The following is a 14,466-nucleotide window of genomic DNA, read 5'->3' as shown; positions in this document are numbered from 1 at the left end:
GAGGGCCCAGCTCCTGTGGGAAGGGTGGCACGATTCAATCCAAACCCGCCAAGCCACAAACCCTCTGCAGCCACGTGATGGGAGAAGCCGAGTGGGGCCAAGGATCCGCTGGGGCCCCCTCTCGCCCTGTGGCCACGGACGCGGAAGGCCTCAGGGCTTTATCTGGGCAGGGCGCTCCCTGCACTTGCCGGTCAGAGCGCGAGTTCGCCGCGGCGGGAAAATTTCAGTCCCCCCACCCCATCCCAGGCCAAGTCCGCCGATGCGTGCCGGACACCAAGGCCGGCAAAGCAGCAGCCACCACCGCGCTGGGTCGCCCATCTAGCACCGTTTGTCCCACGCCCAAGTCTGGGTCGGCGTCCTCCCTCACCCGGGAGAAGAAAGGATAGGAAAGCCAAGGCCGGTAGACTCACCTGGCTGAGGCCGCTCGCCAGAAAGAAAGGCAGGACGCACCGCCATCTGTCCACCGCGGCCCCATTCACCCCACAGCGCCCCTGCTGCAAAGGACGCTCGCTTGCTCCTCCCCCACACTTGCTCTACACCGCTCCCCTGAGGGGGTGGGGGCTAAATCTTGGGGGAGGGGCGGGGCAGAGAATCCGGGTTCTGAGCCGTCGGCTCCGCCCAGGGGAGGAGTGGGACACTCAAGACCTTGGCAAAGGCTTGAAGGGGCAGGGAGAGGGGGACTTGGGAACGGCGGGTGGTAACCTACTGGTTTCCGTGCGAGTCGGGCCCCAGTTGCTTTGGCGCAAACGGTGACGGGAACGGAAAATAACGTGGAAAACAGACCGGTCAGCACTTGCCAAAGCCTTGAGGGGTAACAACTGGAATACGCGCAGTTTGGAACGGGGCTGCGTGCCTGGGAGTATCAGAGTCTTCCTTGCTCCTTCCGCTGGGGAGAGGCGGTCCCGCAAGCTCCCGCCTCTGGCCCAAGAACTCCAGGGAAGCGCCTCTCCCGCGGCCATCCAGGGGCTGCTGCAAGTCCGGCCAGCGCCACAGAGCCAGCCACTCGGAGGGCTGCCCGCCGGACTGCTGCCCTCCGCGCTACCCTCCTTCCTTATGAGGAAAGGAACTCGCTCCTCTAGCAAGATGTCGGTCCCCGCGTGGAGACACCTGTGGGGTATACAGTAAAGCCCGATCACCTGTGATGACGCCACTCGGGAGGATTCAGCGGAGGTGCAGCCGCCCAGCCCCTGTTCCCTAAGGACTGTGGGGGCGGGGAGAGCTGCAAATCCAGAGCCTTTCACGGAATCATCTGTAGGCGCCTAGGCCCATGGGAGAGCTGCAGGCTGCCGGCTTGCTCAACAATGCACTGTGAGGGTGTCCCTGTGGACCCTGCTTCTCTCCATTGACAAGGCTGTCCTGTTTAAGAAACCACAAATACACGAGTGTTTCAGCGACAGCTGAAGCCACCCCTGCCCAGGGCCCTCAGTGGTGTAACCCCTCATCAAGGACACCCCTCAGTGTCTGCCTCAAGCCCAGGACAGGCCAACTGGCCACTCACTGCTACCAACTCAGAATGCCCTGCCCCCTGCCCCAACTCCCCAGAATGCCCTGCCCCTCCCCCAACTCCCCAGCATGCCCTGTCCCCTCCCCCAACTCCTAGAATGCCCTGTATCCTCCCCACCCCCAGCTAGCTTCACAATCTCAGCCCCCCCCCCCCCAGGATCACCTGCTGGTCCCCAACTCACAGCCCTTTCTTTCCACCTGTCCCTGGTTGTTTGACCAGAGGAGGGTGGAATTCCCAAGGCACGGGGAGCAGACTAAATGGGCTCCTGGGGAGCTTTCTCATGCTCAGGCAGCTGCCCTATTGCACTTCAGGGCTGCCCAGGACAGCGTCCGAGTCCCAGCTGCCTTCATTTGGTGGGAGGGAGGAGTTCATGCTCTGCCACAGCTTCCCCACCTGGCCCCAGTGCAAAGGGAACAGAGCAGCCAGCGCCTTCCCAGCTGGGATCAGAAGACACAGCCCTGAGCTATGAATCTCAGCTGGCTGTCTGGGTTCCTTGTTCTATGCTTTCACTTTAGGGGTAATGGCCATTCGCCTCACAGGGAACCTACTCAAAGCCTGTTTTCTGTCCCTGCTCCCTGGACAGACACAGACTCAATAAATACTCACTGTGGCCAAAAACCCAGGTCCACAGAGGCTAAATGGCTTTGCCAGTGTGAACCTGAGGGGCACCAGATTCACAGGTGAGGGGCTCTCAGGCTGCAAATGACAAATGAGCATGAGACAGGATGCGCAGTATCATTAGTTGTGTAGGCAGGTGCAGATCAAAATCACCAGGAATTCCACGTCGCAGTTACTAGGATGGCCAGAATAAACACAAAATGCAAGGACAGACATTGTGGCACAGGTGGTTAAGCCACCACTTGGGTCCCCGGCATCCCATTCCCCAGTGCTGGTGTTAGTCCCAGCTGCTCCAGCTTCCTGCTAACAAACTTGCACTTCCATCTGTGTCACCGACATGGGTGACCTGGATGGAGGTTCAGGCCCCTGGCCTTGGCTGTTCTGGCCATTTGGGAAGTGAATCAGTAGACAGAAACTCTCTCTCCTTATGTGTGTGTGTGTGTGAGTGTGTGTGTCACTCTGCCTTTCAAATAAATAAGCCAGTGTTTGAATAAATAACTCATCGAATACATACATACATACATGCATACATAAAATGGAAAATAACTAGTGCGGTGAGGATGTGCAGATTGAAAGCCTCAGGGCCGGCGCTGTGGTGCAGTGGGTTAATGCCCTGGCTGGAAGCGCTGGCATCCCATGTGGGTGCCAGTTTGAGACCCAGCTGCTCCGCTTCCAATCCAGCTCTCTGCTGTGGCCTGGGAAAGCAGGAGAGGATAGCCCAAGTCCTTGGGCCCCTACACCCACGAGGGAGACCCAGAGGAAGCTCCTGGCTCCTGGCTCCTGGCACAGCTCCGGCCATTGCAGCCAATTGGGGAGTGAACCAGCAGATGGAGGACCTCTCTCTCTGCATCTCCTCTCTCTGTGTAACTCTGACTTGCAAATAAATAAATAAATCTTTTAAAAAGAGAGCGAGAGATTGAAAGCCTCGCGCACTGCTAGTAGGATAGTAAGGTGATGCCACCACTGCAGAAACAGGCTGGGACTCGCACTGCACTTGAAAAATGCAATCAGCACGTGACCCAGCAGGCCCACTGCTACACACACCCGAGAGAACTGCAGGCAGGGATCCACAGATGTGTACCTGAACGTCTGCCACCACACCATTTACAAAGCCCACAGGGAGAAGCCAGCCCTCAACTGATGAATGAATGTCTAGACAAAACGTGGAACATTCATACCGAGCTGTTGCTCAGTCACGCGAGGAGTGACCTTGTTGGCCTCAGAAATGGCTCCCCGGACAAAGGCCTCCTAAGCAGCCCCAGAATAAAGTTACCCTCTGACCTCCATGATGGGCAGAGTGGGCTCGCCTCCTTCTCCTCCCTTACAGAGTGCAGGCACGTGGTGCGACATGGACTAACCTTGACAACATGATGTATGTTCAAGAAACTAGACATGGAAGACTGCACCTGCATGGTCCGTTCACACCAAGTGTCCAGAAGAGGCAAGTCTTTGCAGAGCTCAGGTGAACCAGTAGCCGCCAGGGTTGGCAGGGGAAATGAGCAATGACTGCTAAGAGACATGACCTTCATGGGGGCCGATAGGAGTTCTAAAATTGATTGTGGTAATGCATGCACAATCTCATGAATCTGCTAAAAACTGGTGAATTGCACACTTTAAAATGGTGAATGCCACGACACTGAATTCTATATCCACAATAAAAATAAACCAGTACATTGATTTAGGAATGTTTAGGTAAAAGATGAATGGGAAATTCCATAATGTGGAGGCCTCGAGGTGCAAATTCTGCAACTCACGGATCAATCTTTCATCAAAAGTGTGTGAAACCGATCCTGTGAGTTCCCAGAGCACAGAGTGTGTATCACAGACATTCTTGCCGCAAACATTGTGCCCGAACAGGACAAAGTGCACATATTCTCTTTATGAAGGAACATTTTTCAGCAGGGATGCTTACATGGAAATGCAGACTGTGGATACTGGCACAAACAGCTCATAATCTGGTCTCTCATCAAAGGAGTAGCAGAGAAGAAAAAAAGGGGAACTGTTCTAGATTAAGAGAAGAATAAGAAATACTTGAACCAACGCTGTGTATAACATTTCTTTGGATCCTAATAAGAACATGTCAAGTTTAAGAGGTTTATTTTGTTCAAATAAGGCATGTGGACACAGGTGTGTTCATGTGCCATTAGGAATAATCATAATTTTTGATAGATGCAATGATGGTGTTTTGGTAATTTTTTCTAAAGCGCTTATCAGCTACAGTGTGTGATATAGTAGACTCTATGGAGTGTATAGCTGGTTAGGATTCATGAATGAAGTCATGTGATATTTGAAATACTCCAGCTCAAAAACTAGCAAATCAAGCATAATTGGTGGTGAAATGTCGATTACTGGTGGAGCTGGTTCAGTAGGGAGGGAGTCAGGTGTTGTTTGTCTCCAGAATTGTGGAACAGCTTAGTTGAGCGGAAGTACTCATTTTTTAGGCGCTTCCGTATCAGAATGTAACTGTGTGAAAGGGCGTTCTGACAGGACACCGCACTGTGGGCAGTCACCTGGCAGAATGGCATGAGCGTGACGTGTGCTGGCCAAAGGTGACTTTCATCAATTCCCTCAACAAATAGCTTTGAGCATCCACTATGTGCCTCACGTGTTCTTAACCCTGGAAGTACAGCCAAGAGACACAAAGACACTGCCTGCCCTCACGGAGTTCCTATTCTGGAGTGGGAGCCTGAGACAGTAAGACCCCTGGGACTCAGGTATCACGAGAGCCCTTCATGCTACGCAGTGAACTCGGCAGAGACGGGGAAAGGTTGGGGTGGAGCTGCACCTGCGGCCAGGACACGCAGCAAAGGACTGGCTGATGCAGCAACATCAGAGGACAGACCTGGGGGCAGCGGGTGAAGTGAGGGCCTGTGGAGAAGTGGGGGTGAAAATCGCAATGAGAGGCACTATCCTGTGCTTCCTGCTGATTTTTCCTGAAAATTTGTCCCTCACAAATGATAAGAGACCCTCACAAGAGCCTCTCACTTTAGGGGCTCGGTGCGGTTGTGTGAGCGTTAACAGCTACTAAGCCAAACTGTCATTTGACAAACCAGGGCCTGGCTAGGAACCCTGGTTGGAATCGCTACGTTAGGAGTTGGAGAACGTTTCCGGATCTGTGGATGTACAGTTTAAGGTTAGTGAATTCATTAACTTGAGCCCAAGGGGAGCAGAAATGGTTGACCAGTAGCTTTCACCACAGCCTGGACCTCGCCCAGTACAGGGTGACGTCACCGCACGTCACTATGGATTTCGTCACAGTGGGTTTGCGCTAGGAGGTCCGACCACCTTTAGGGTGAGGCTTGTGGCTCCTCAGGGTATGTAGTGGACGGGAGGCTTTCCCGTTGCTCCAGAGTCAAGGCTTTCTCCTCACGCCAAATTCCTCCTTAGGAGCGTGGTCTGTGTGCCTGACGAAGGTATTTAACACTATCTCTTTCCTCTTCAGGTCTCGGTGTTGGCAGGAAGCAGGAGTGAGACTGCTAGCCAGCGTAGAGCCAGGCTTCAAGAACACCGGTGAGGTATGTCACAGTGTTCTCAGTGGGAGTTTTACCCCCTTCCGCCAGCGCAGCTCCTTGTTTTTGAAACGTGCGCGCCTTTTTTGGCGGAGCAGGCCACTAGAGGGGGTGAGGCGGCGAGCGTGGGCGGCCCCGATGCTTCACAGGCTTGTGGGTGATGGAGAAGGGGCCCGGGTCGTGGCCGATCACCTCCAGCTCGATTTCCACCTGGCTTGCCGATGTAGGCGCCCGCCACGCTGCCCACCACCTCGGGCAGCACGATCGCGTCCCGCAGGTCACCACCCACGGCTTCTCCACGCGGGGCGCCGCCTTCTTGGGCTTGGGCAGGCACTTCCGTAGCCTCAGGCCAAGGCTCAGGTGGCGCCACTGCCGGGCACTGCACAGCCGCTTGAGCTGCAGCTAGCGCAGGTCCCGCAGCTGGTGGCGGTCCTCGCCAGCTAGATGAACTTGTAAAAGTTCGGCGTCGTCTTCTGCGCCCCTTCCGCCATCTTGTCTTGTCAGCTTCCAGGAAAAGCAGCGGCTCACGCTAAATGATCTCTCATTGAACTTCCTCTGGTGGTATTTGGTGTCATTGTACATTCAGTAGCTGTAACTGTTGAATATGGTGGTCGTGGGGGTTCTCCCTTTGCGATTACAAATAGCAACCTGTTGGGTCAATCCCAGCACCCCGCCCCGCTGTAGAGTCTAAGCTCGGAAAAGACCACGTTCTAACCAGAGGCGAGTGCCTTGAGGTTTACAAGCCTGACTCTCTGACATGATTTCCTCAGTGTGTGCTGGTGCCGTGCAGGTCTGGTAGAAATGGAGGGCACAGGAGGCATCGCTGTCTCAGAGCTGTGTCCTTAGTGCTCACCAGTGAGCAGAGGGGCAGCGTTATTTCAGCGTCCTGAGACCTTGTCAGGGCTCGCAGAGTAGCCTGATACTTCCATAGACTTTTGAGCTGGGGAAGAATTCCGGGTGGCTCCTGTTTGTCCAAGCAAGAAGCCAGAAACTCCATCTGGGTCTCCCACGTGGATGGTAAGGACCCAAGAACTTGCACCATCTTCAGCTGCCACCCAGGATCTTTAGCAAGGAGCTGAATCAGAAGCTCAGTAGCCTGGACTGACACTGGCCCTCCCACTTGAGATGCAGCTATCCCAAGTGGCAGCTTAACCCACTGTGCCACAACACCCACCCATTATATATAATTCTTTTCTATGTTATATAGGGCAAGCTCCCAGTTAACTTTCAAGGGTGAATAGCTTTCTTTTCAAATGATGTATTGTTTTGTGATTGTAATAACACATACTTATCATAGGGGATTTAGAAGGCCATGCAAGCTTGTTTAAACCATCATAAGATATTATTTGGAAATGTTTGTATATATTTAAACTCTTATGGGTCACATAGTTGGCACACACCCTCTCCTGGTCTCTTGGCTCATCTGGCTCAGCTTTCAATACACACCAGCTTCTTGTGCTTTGTACCATATCCTTTTGATTACGTTCTGTTAATCAAAAGCATTGGAGACAGGTAGAGGTAGGGACCAGGTGAGAAGATGGGCAGCATCATAAACCTTTGTGACCTCATCAGTGTGAATCTCTGACAGTAAGCCAATCATTTTCTTTCTCTCAGTTTCAATTTCCTCAGCTAAAAGAAGGGTTGAAATACATGAGTGGGTTTTTTTTGTTTGTTTCAAAGACTTATTTATTTATTTGAAAGAGCTTCAGAGAGAGAGAGAGAGAGATCGTCCATCTGCTGGTTCACTTCCCAGATGGCTGCAATTTCTGGGGCTGGGCCAAGCTGAGGCCAGGAGCCAGGGGCTTCTTCCAGGTCCCCTACTTGTGTGGCATGGAACCAAGTACTTGGGCCATCTTTCACTATTTTTCCCAGGCCATTATCAGGGAACTGGACTGGAACTGGAGCGTCCAGGGCACAAACTGGTGCCCATTAAGGGTTGGGGCACCACAGGCAGCAGCTTTACCTACTATGCCACGCAGCCAGCCCCAAATGAATGGTTCTTAAAATGTTATGGTCAAATACCTTTCTGTGAAGTGGTGAATGATGTGCAAATCTTTTTACAAATGTAAATATGGGGCAGGCATTAAGTGTGTAAGTTAAGACACTACTTGGAACAGCCACATACCATATTAGAGTGCCTGGGTTCAATATCTGCCTCTAGCTCCTGACTCCAGCTTCCTGCTAATGTGTTGTACCCTGAGAAGCATGATTGAGAAACTCAAATGGTTTGAGTCTCTACCACCCACATGGGAGACCTGGCTTGAATTCCCAGGTCTCTAGCATTTGGGGAGTGAATGGAAGAATTTGAGCCATGTTCTGCTGCCTTCACAGGGGGCATTAGCAGGAAGCTAAATCAGAAGTGTAGAGGTAGGGACCTGAATCACTGGCACCCTGATACAGAATGCTGTGAACCCAAGAAGCAGCTTAAGCCACTGTGCCACACATACAAAGTATGAAAGAAGTTGAAAATATTCTAGAGTCAAAAGTTGAGAAATATTTGGAATCTTTTTAAAATTGGAATAAAGTAAAACTATGTATGCTTGGCTATAGGTCTTGACAATCCTAGTGCTGAAGATAGTAAGTTAGTAGGTATACAATATGTGGTAGCTTATGTTTTATATGTGATATAGGTCAATTTCTCTTTAGTATCAGAGGGCACAAAAATGCAAAAATGCTACATTTCACCTGTATTTTACCACAATAAAAGAAATGATAGTGGAGTCGGCATTGTAGTACACTGGGTTAAGGTGCTGATTACAATACTAGCCTTCCATATTGGAGTGAACCAGTGCATGGAAGATATCTCCCCCTCCCCCACTGCTCTGCCTTTCTTTTGTGTGTGTGTGTGTTTTTAAAGATTTATTTATTTATTTACTTAAAAGTCAGAGTTACACAGAGAGAGAAGGAGAGGTAGAGGTAGAGGGAGAGAGAGAGAGAGAGAGAGAGAGAGAGAGAGGTCTTCCATCTGCTGGTTCACTCCCCAGTTGGCCACAATGGCCAGAGTTACACCTATCTGAAGCCAGGAGCCAGGAGCTTCTTATTGGTCTCCCACGCGGGTGCAGGGGCCCAAGGACTTGGGCCATCTTCCACTGCTTTCCCAGGCCGTAGCAGAGAGCTGGATTGGAAGCAGAGCAGCTGGGACTTGAATTGGCGCCCACATGGGATGCCGGCACTGCAGGCGGCTGCTTTACCCACTATGCCACAGCGCTGGCCCCTGCTCTGCCTCCTTTCAAATAAATAAATCTTTTTTTCTTGAAAGAGAGATTTATTTATTTATTTATTTATTTGGAAGTCACAGTTATATAGAGAGAGGAATAGCAGAGAGCTGGATCTTAAGTGGAGCAGCCAAGACTTGAACTGGAGCATGTATGGGATGCCAGCACTGCAGGTGGCGGCTTTACTTGCTAAGCCACAGCACCTGCCCCACAAATAAATAAATCTTGAGAAAAGAGGTGATAGAGGGGCCAGCGCTGTGGCACAGTGGGTTAACGCCCTGGCCTGAAGTGCCTGTATCCCATATGGGCACTGGTTCGAGACCTGGCTGCTCTACTTCTGATTCAGCTCTCTGCTATGGCCTGGGAAAGTAGAAGATGGCCCAAGTGCTTGGGCCCCTGCACCCGCATGGGAGACCAGGAGGAAGCACCTGGCTCCTGGCTTCAGATCAGCACAGCTCCGGCCCTTGCGGCCAATTGGGGAGTGAACCATCGGATGGAAGAGCTCTCTCTCTCCGCCTCTCCTCTTTCTGTGTAATTCTTTTTTTTTTTTCCAGGCAGAGTTAGACAGTGAGAGAGTGCGAGAGACAGAGATAAAGGTCTTCCTTTTCTGTTGGTTCACTCCCCAAATGGCCGCAATTGCTGGAGCTGCGCCGATCCGAAGCCAGGAGCCAGGTGCTTCTCCTGGTCTCCCATGCGGGTGCAGGGCCCAAGCACTTGGGCCATCCTCCACTGCACTCCCGGGCCACAGCAGAGAGCTGGACTGGAAGAGGAGCAACCGGGACAGAATCCAGCACCCCAACCGGGACTAGAACCTAGGGTGCTGGCGCCGCAGGTGAAGGATTAACCTAGTGAGCCGCAGCGCCGGCCTCTCTGTGTAATTCTTTCAAATAAATAAATAAATCTTTAAAAAAAAAAAAAAAAGACGTGATAGGGGCCAGCGCTTTGGCCTAGCGGGTAAAGCCGCCACCTGCAGTGCCAGCATCCCATATGGTCGCTGGTTCTAGCTGTTCCACTTCCAATCCAGCTCTCTGCTGTGGCCTGGAAAAGCACTAGAAGATGGTGGTCCAAGTGCTTGGGCCCCTGCACCTGTGTGGGAGACCCAGAGGAGTCTCCTGGCTCCTGGCTTCGGATTGGTGCAGCTCCAACGGTTGCAGCCAATTGGGGAGTGAACCATCGGATGGAAGACCTCTCTCTTCCTCTCTCTCTCTCTCTCTCTCTCTCTCTGCCTCTCTCTGCTTCTCCTTCTCTCTGTGTGTAACTATGACTTTCAAATAAATAAATAAATCTTAAAAAAAAGCAAAAAACAATGGGGCTTAAATCAAATGTTTAAAAAATGATAGTTCACATGGTATATTTATAGTCTGGCAAATACCTTATGCATGAAGTATCTATGTGATGATATTAATTACTCTTTTTCAGTCTTAATAGATTCCTGTGTGGACTAAACCAAAGTTGAAAGAAGTAAACAAAAAAAGAGACTTTTCAAAAAAAGGTAAGGCTATTATTAGATATAATTGTTTTATTTGTCAATTGAATCGCATCATCTTTCTCTTTGAAAGACCTTTTAAATATTGCTTCAGTTATACACTATTTTATATTTCTGGACCCAAAACATAACCACCAAAGAATTTGTTTTTCCTAATAGAATAGGGTTACTACCATCTATTATTTCTTCCTGCATCATTTTCAACAGATTTGGATGAAAAGCACTAGCTTTATTATATTAAAATGGTAAAGGCTATGAAAGAAAATCAGATTGTTGAAAGGTATAGATAGAAGCAATCAAACCTTAACAAATCCCCACTGCCTTTTTTTTTTTTTTTTTTTTTTTTTTTAAGTTAGGGGCTTTAACCCACTGCGCCACAGCGCCGGCCCCTAAATCCTCACTGTCTTTCTTCAGCTTTCATTTCCTGATAATGCGTAGATCCTTGGGAAAGCCTCAAGAAGGTTACCACTTCTATCTGCTGTAGCCTCTAAAGTCTGTCTTGTTGGTGGCAACAAATAACATAGTAATCCCTATGCTCTCTGTTTTGGGTGAGCTCAATTAGCTTCTTTGAATTTTCTTCTCAGTTTTAATGTGATACCCCTACTTCATGGAGGGTTGGTGAAATTTGAAATTGCCTGTTCTTTTCATGCTGTTAGTTACATAAATGACTGAACTAATCAAGCTATTTAAACATTTCCATGTTATTTACACCTATATTGACCTTTCTTAGAAACTAGGTGACCATTTTTCTTATTACTCCAAAAATTTCACAACTTCATGTAAGTTACTTAGGGTTTCTAAAGAAATATCTCAGCTCTTCCTCTTACTAGAATAGATTATAAGAGCTATAGCAGAAAGTGTTTGTATGAAATTTGTTTTGTATAAAAATGATGTTTTGCATTAATCTCTGGGGGTGAGCATTTGGCATAGCAGTTAATATGTCACTCAGAACACCTACATCCCATATTACAGTGCCTGAATTTTTGTCCCTTCTTTACTTTTGAGTCCATCTTGCTTGCTTGCTTTTTAAATATTTATTTGTTTATTTGAAAGTCAATGTTAGAGAGAGAGAGAGAGAGAATATCTTCCATCCATTGGTTTATTTCCTAAATGGTTGCGACAGCAGAGGCTGGGCCAGGCAGAAGCCAAGAACCTGGAACTCTATCCTGGTCTCTCACATGAGTGGCAGGTGCCCAGGCACTTGCTCTATCTTCTGCTGCTTTCCCAGATGTATTAGCAAGGAGTTGGATTAGAAGTGGAGCAGCTGGGACTCAAATTGGTGCCTATATGGGATGCTGGCATTGCAGGCAATGGCTTAACGTGCTGCAACACAACGCCAGCCTGTGATTCCAATTTTCTGCTAATACACACCCTGGGAGGCAGCAGGTGATGACTGAAGTACTTGGGTCACTGCCACCCATGTGGGAGACCCAGATTGAATTCTGGATTCCTGGCTTCAGCCTGGTCCAGTACGGACAGTTATAGGCATTTGGAGAGTGAACCAGATTTCTCTTTCTCTCTTTCTCTCTCTCTCTCTCTGTTGCTCTGCATTTCAAATAAATAAAATTGAATAAATAACCATTTTTTAAAAAGGAAAATGGTCATAATGGGTGGCCTGAGATTCAAGGAACCAAAATATTTTATTTGTTTCATATATAATATAATTGAGAGATTTCTTAACAGTATTTCCTTCAGTGTAAATTTATGGTGGTAATCCTTGCAGGTAAATGAAGAATTCTGAGAACAAGCGAAGACGTAAGAAAGGAAAGAAAAAGTCAAATAGCTTGAGAAAGAGGTGTAGGAGTACTGAATCAAGGTAATGAAATGAGATATAATTCGTGTCATATAACAGTGGGTTCTATGGTAGAAAATTATCTTGTTAGATTGAAGGGAAATATGACCAGAAACAGACTTTATGACAAATTCACATCTTAAACAACTCTGCAAATTTGATTTTACAGGACAAATCACTTCCAGGTGGGGAAGAAACTCAAGCATTAATCCCTTAAACTACCCCAAATGTCTTATGTCAGAATATACAAGGGTACCTCAAAAAGTTCATGGAAAAATGGAAAGAATATGTTTTTATTTTGGTTTAAAACAATTTTGTGTTTATATATACAGAGGATGTTCAAAAAGTTCATGGAAATGTACATAATGAAAACCTATGTATGGATTTCAAAAAATTTCGCACCAAATAACTATCTTTTAACTAATTCCACTTTCCACAGATGTTTTGAAGTACCCTTGTATTATACAAGCAAAAGTTTTTTAGAGGAAAACTTGTGACCATTTGAAGAATTTGAGTCTGCCTTTGTATTTGTCAGGCTCTCTAGAGAAACAGAACATATATACAAATATATATATATATAAATACATTATATATTGTATTTATATATGCATATATTTATGTGTGTATATATGTATATATGTATATATTTGTATATCTACATATATATGTATGTGTGTATATATATCTACACACACACACATATATAACACAAGCTACTGTTTCAGATCAAGTGCAGAGGCATTGGGAGAAACTTATGTCCAAGTTTGAAGGCAGTCAGTCTGGAAGAATTCTCTCTTACTAAGGGGAGAGTCAGCCTTTTTGTTCTATTAAGGACTTCAACTGATTGGATGAGGTCCACTCACATTATGGAGTACAGTCTGCTTTACTCAATATAACAATTTAAGTGTCCATCTCCTCCAAAAGCACCCTCATAGAAAGACCCAGAATAATGCTGAACAAAGTATTGAGATGAGGCATTATATGGCCCAGTCAGGTTGACATAAAATCAAGCATCACAAGTCCACCCGTTGTCAACTTGGCACCCCGTACCTATATCTCTTTAAACCGCACTTAATTTCTATGTAAAGATGATTTTAAAAAGTCATAATTCTGCCTAACTTGATACAACTATTCTGTGCATAACTGAAAACCACTGACCTCTTCTAGAGAAGAAGAAGTAAAGTCCTTGGGACATCTTTGCTCTTCTTGATATCCCATAACTTAAATACTATGATGTAAAATTAATACTGAAATACCATGATATAAAGTCCGCACATCTTATGTTACATGATAAGAGGATGAAAGAGGGAAGAAACAAAGATGTTTGAGATATATATGTGTACAGATGCACCCCAGCCTATACATCACACATATTCATTACAAAACAAATATCTGGGCATTCCATAGCCCAGTCAGATTAACAAATAAGATTTATAATCGTAACCATATTTACTTTCTAAAGTCTTCATTTATTTAATTGATTCCCAAAGCTAGTGTGTACAGTATTTTGTGCTGCATATTTTATTTTAATAATTTAAGCATTTGATTATTTCTATTACAGGAACATGAATCCGCAGTTTGATCATGAGTTCCAGCATTCCCTGCACTCTGTTCAAAGGCAGAGAGAGGGCCATCCCCACTACCATCTCTACCAGCACTACCTTTACCTGGAAGACTTCCTCTTCTTCCCCCCAACTTTCCCTGGAATAAGTTATGAATCATCATTACCATTATTACCTTTGTTCCAGGATCAGCGCTTCTACCACTACTTTTATTGGGGGATCTTCTACTCCGGGTTAATAACTTTCCTTAACTTCTGAAATGAAGCACAAATAAATGTGTAAATCTGAACTCCATGTATTTATTCTTAAACTGCATGACTTGATTCTCCGTGATGAGAATCGCTTGGTCAGGGTTGGGTATTTGGTGTAGCGGTTGAGTCACTGCTTGAGGTACCTGCATCCCAAATAGTCTAATTCTTTCCAACTCTTCTACTTCCAGATCAGCTTCCTATTAATGTACACCCCAGGTGGCAGCAGATGATGACCCAAGTACTTGAGTCATGGCCACCCATGTTGGAGTCTCAGATTGAGTTCTAGGCTCCTGGCATCAGCCTGGCCTAACCTTGGCTTGTTTGTCAGCATTTGTGGAGTGAACCAACAGCTGCAAGATTTTTCTCTTTCTATTTTTCAAATAAAAATAAATAAGAAAAATTTAAAAAAGAAAGAACAGTGAAATTAATTTTTTTTTCCAAAACATAATTAGTTGGTCAAAGGCAAAACTTTGACTAGAGTTCATGGCATCTTCTAGCCTTTGGTGATCTTCAAGTGTGAATAACTGCT

General features: G+C 47.1%; 1 long non-coding RNA gene across 3 annotated transcripts; it reads left to right on the top strand.

Moving 5' to 3' along the window:
* Window positions 1–4,821: 4,821 nt before the first annotated feature.
* LOC103351905 (uncharacterized) lies at window positions 4,822–13,975 on the top strand. Of its 3 annotated transcripts, XR_007912079.2 has the most exons (6): window positions 4,822–4,836; window positions 5,176–5,255; window positions 5,565–5,637; window positions 10,266–10,338; window positions 12,056–12,148; window positions 13,686–13,975. It is a non-coding gene; the product is annotated as an uncharacterized lncRNA (long non-coding RNA). The 3 variants fall into 3 exon arrangements; XR_519526.3 differs by lacking the exons at window positions 4,822–4,836; window positions 5,176–5,255 and adding an exon at window positions 5,379–5,436; XR_519527.3 differs by lacking the exons at window positions 4,822–4,836; window positions 5,176–5,255 and adding an exon at window positions 5,381–5,414.
* Window positions 13,976–14,466: the final 491 nt, after the last annotated feature.

Source organism: Oryctolagus cuniculus, chromosome X (assembly GCF_964237555.1).
Source record: "Oryctolagus cuniculus chromosome X, mOryCun1.1, whole genome shotgun sequence".
Classification (NCBI taxonomy): Eukaryota; Metazoa; Chordata; class Mammalia; order Lagomorpha; family Leporidae; genus Oryctolagus; species Oryctolagus cuniculus.
The sequence above is the reverse complement of the archived record's forward strand: the minus strand, read 5'-3'. Positions and strand labels throughout refer to the sequence as shown.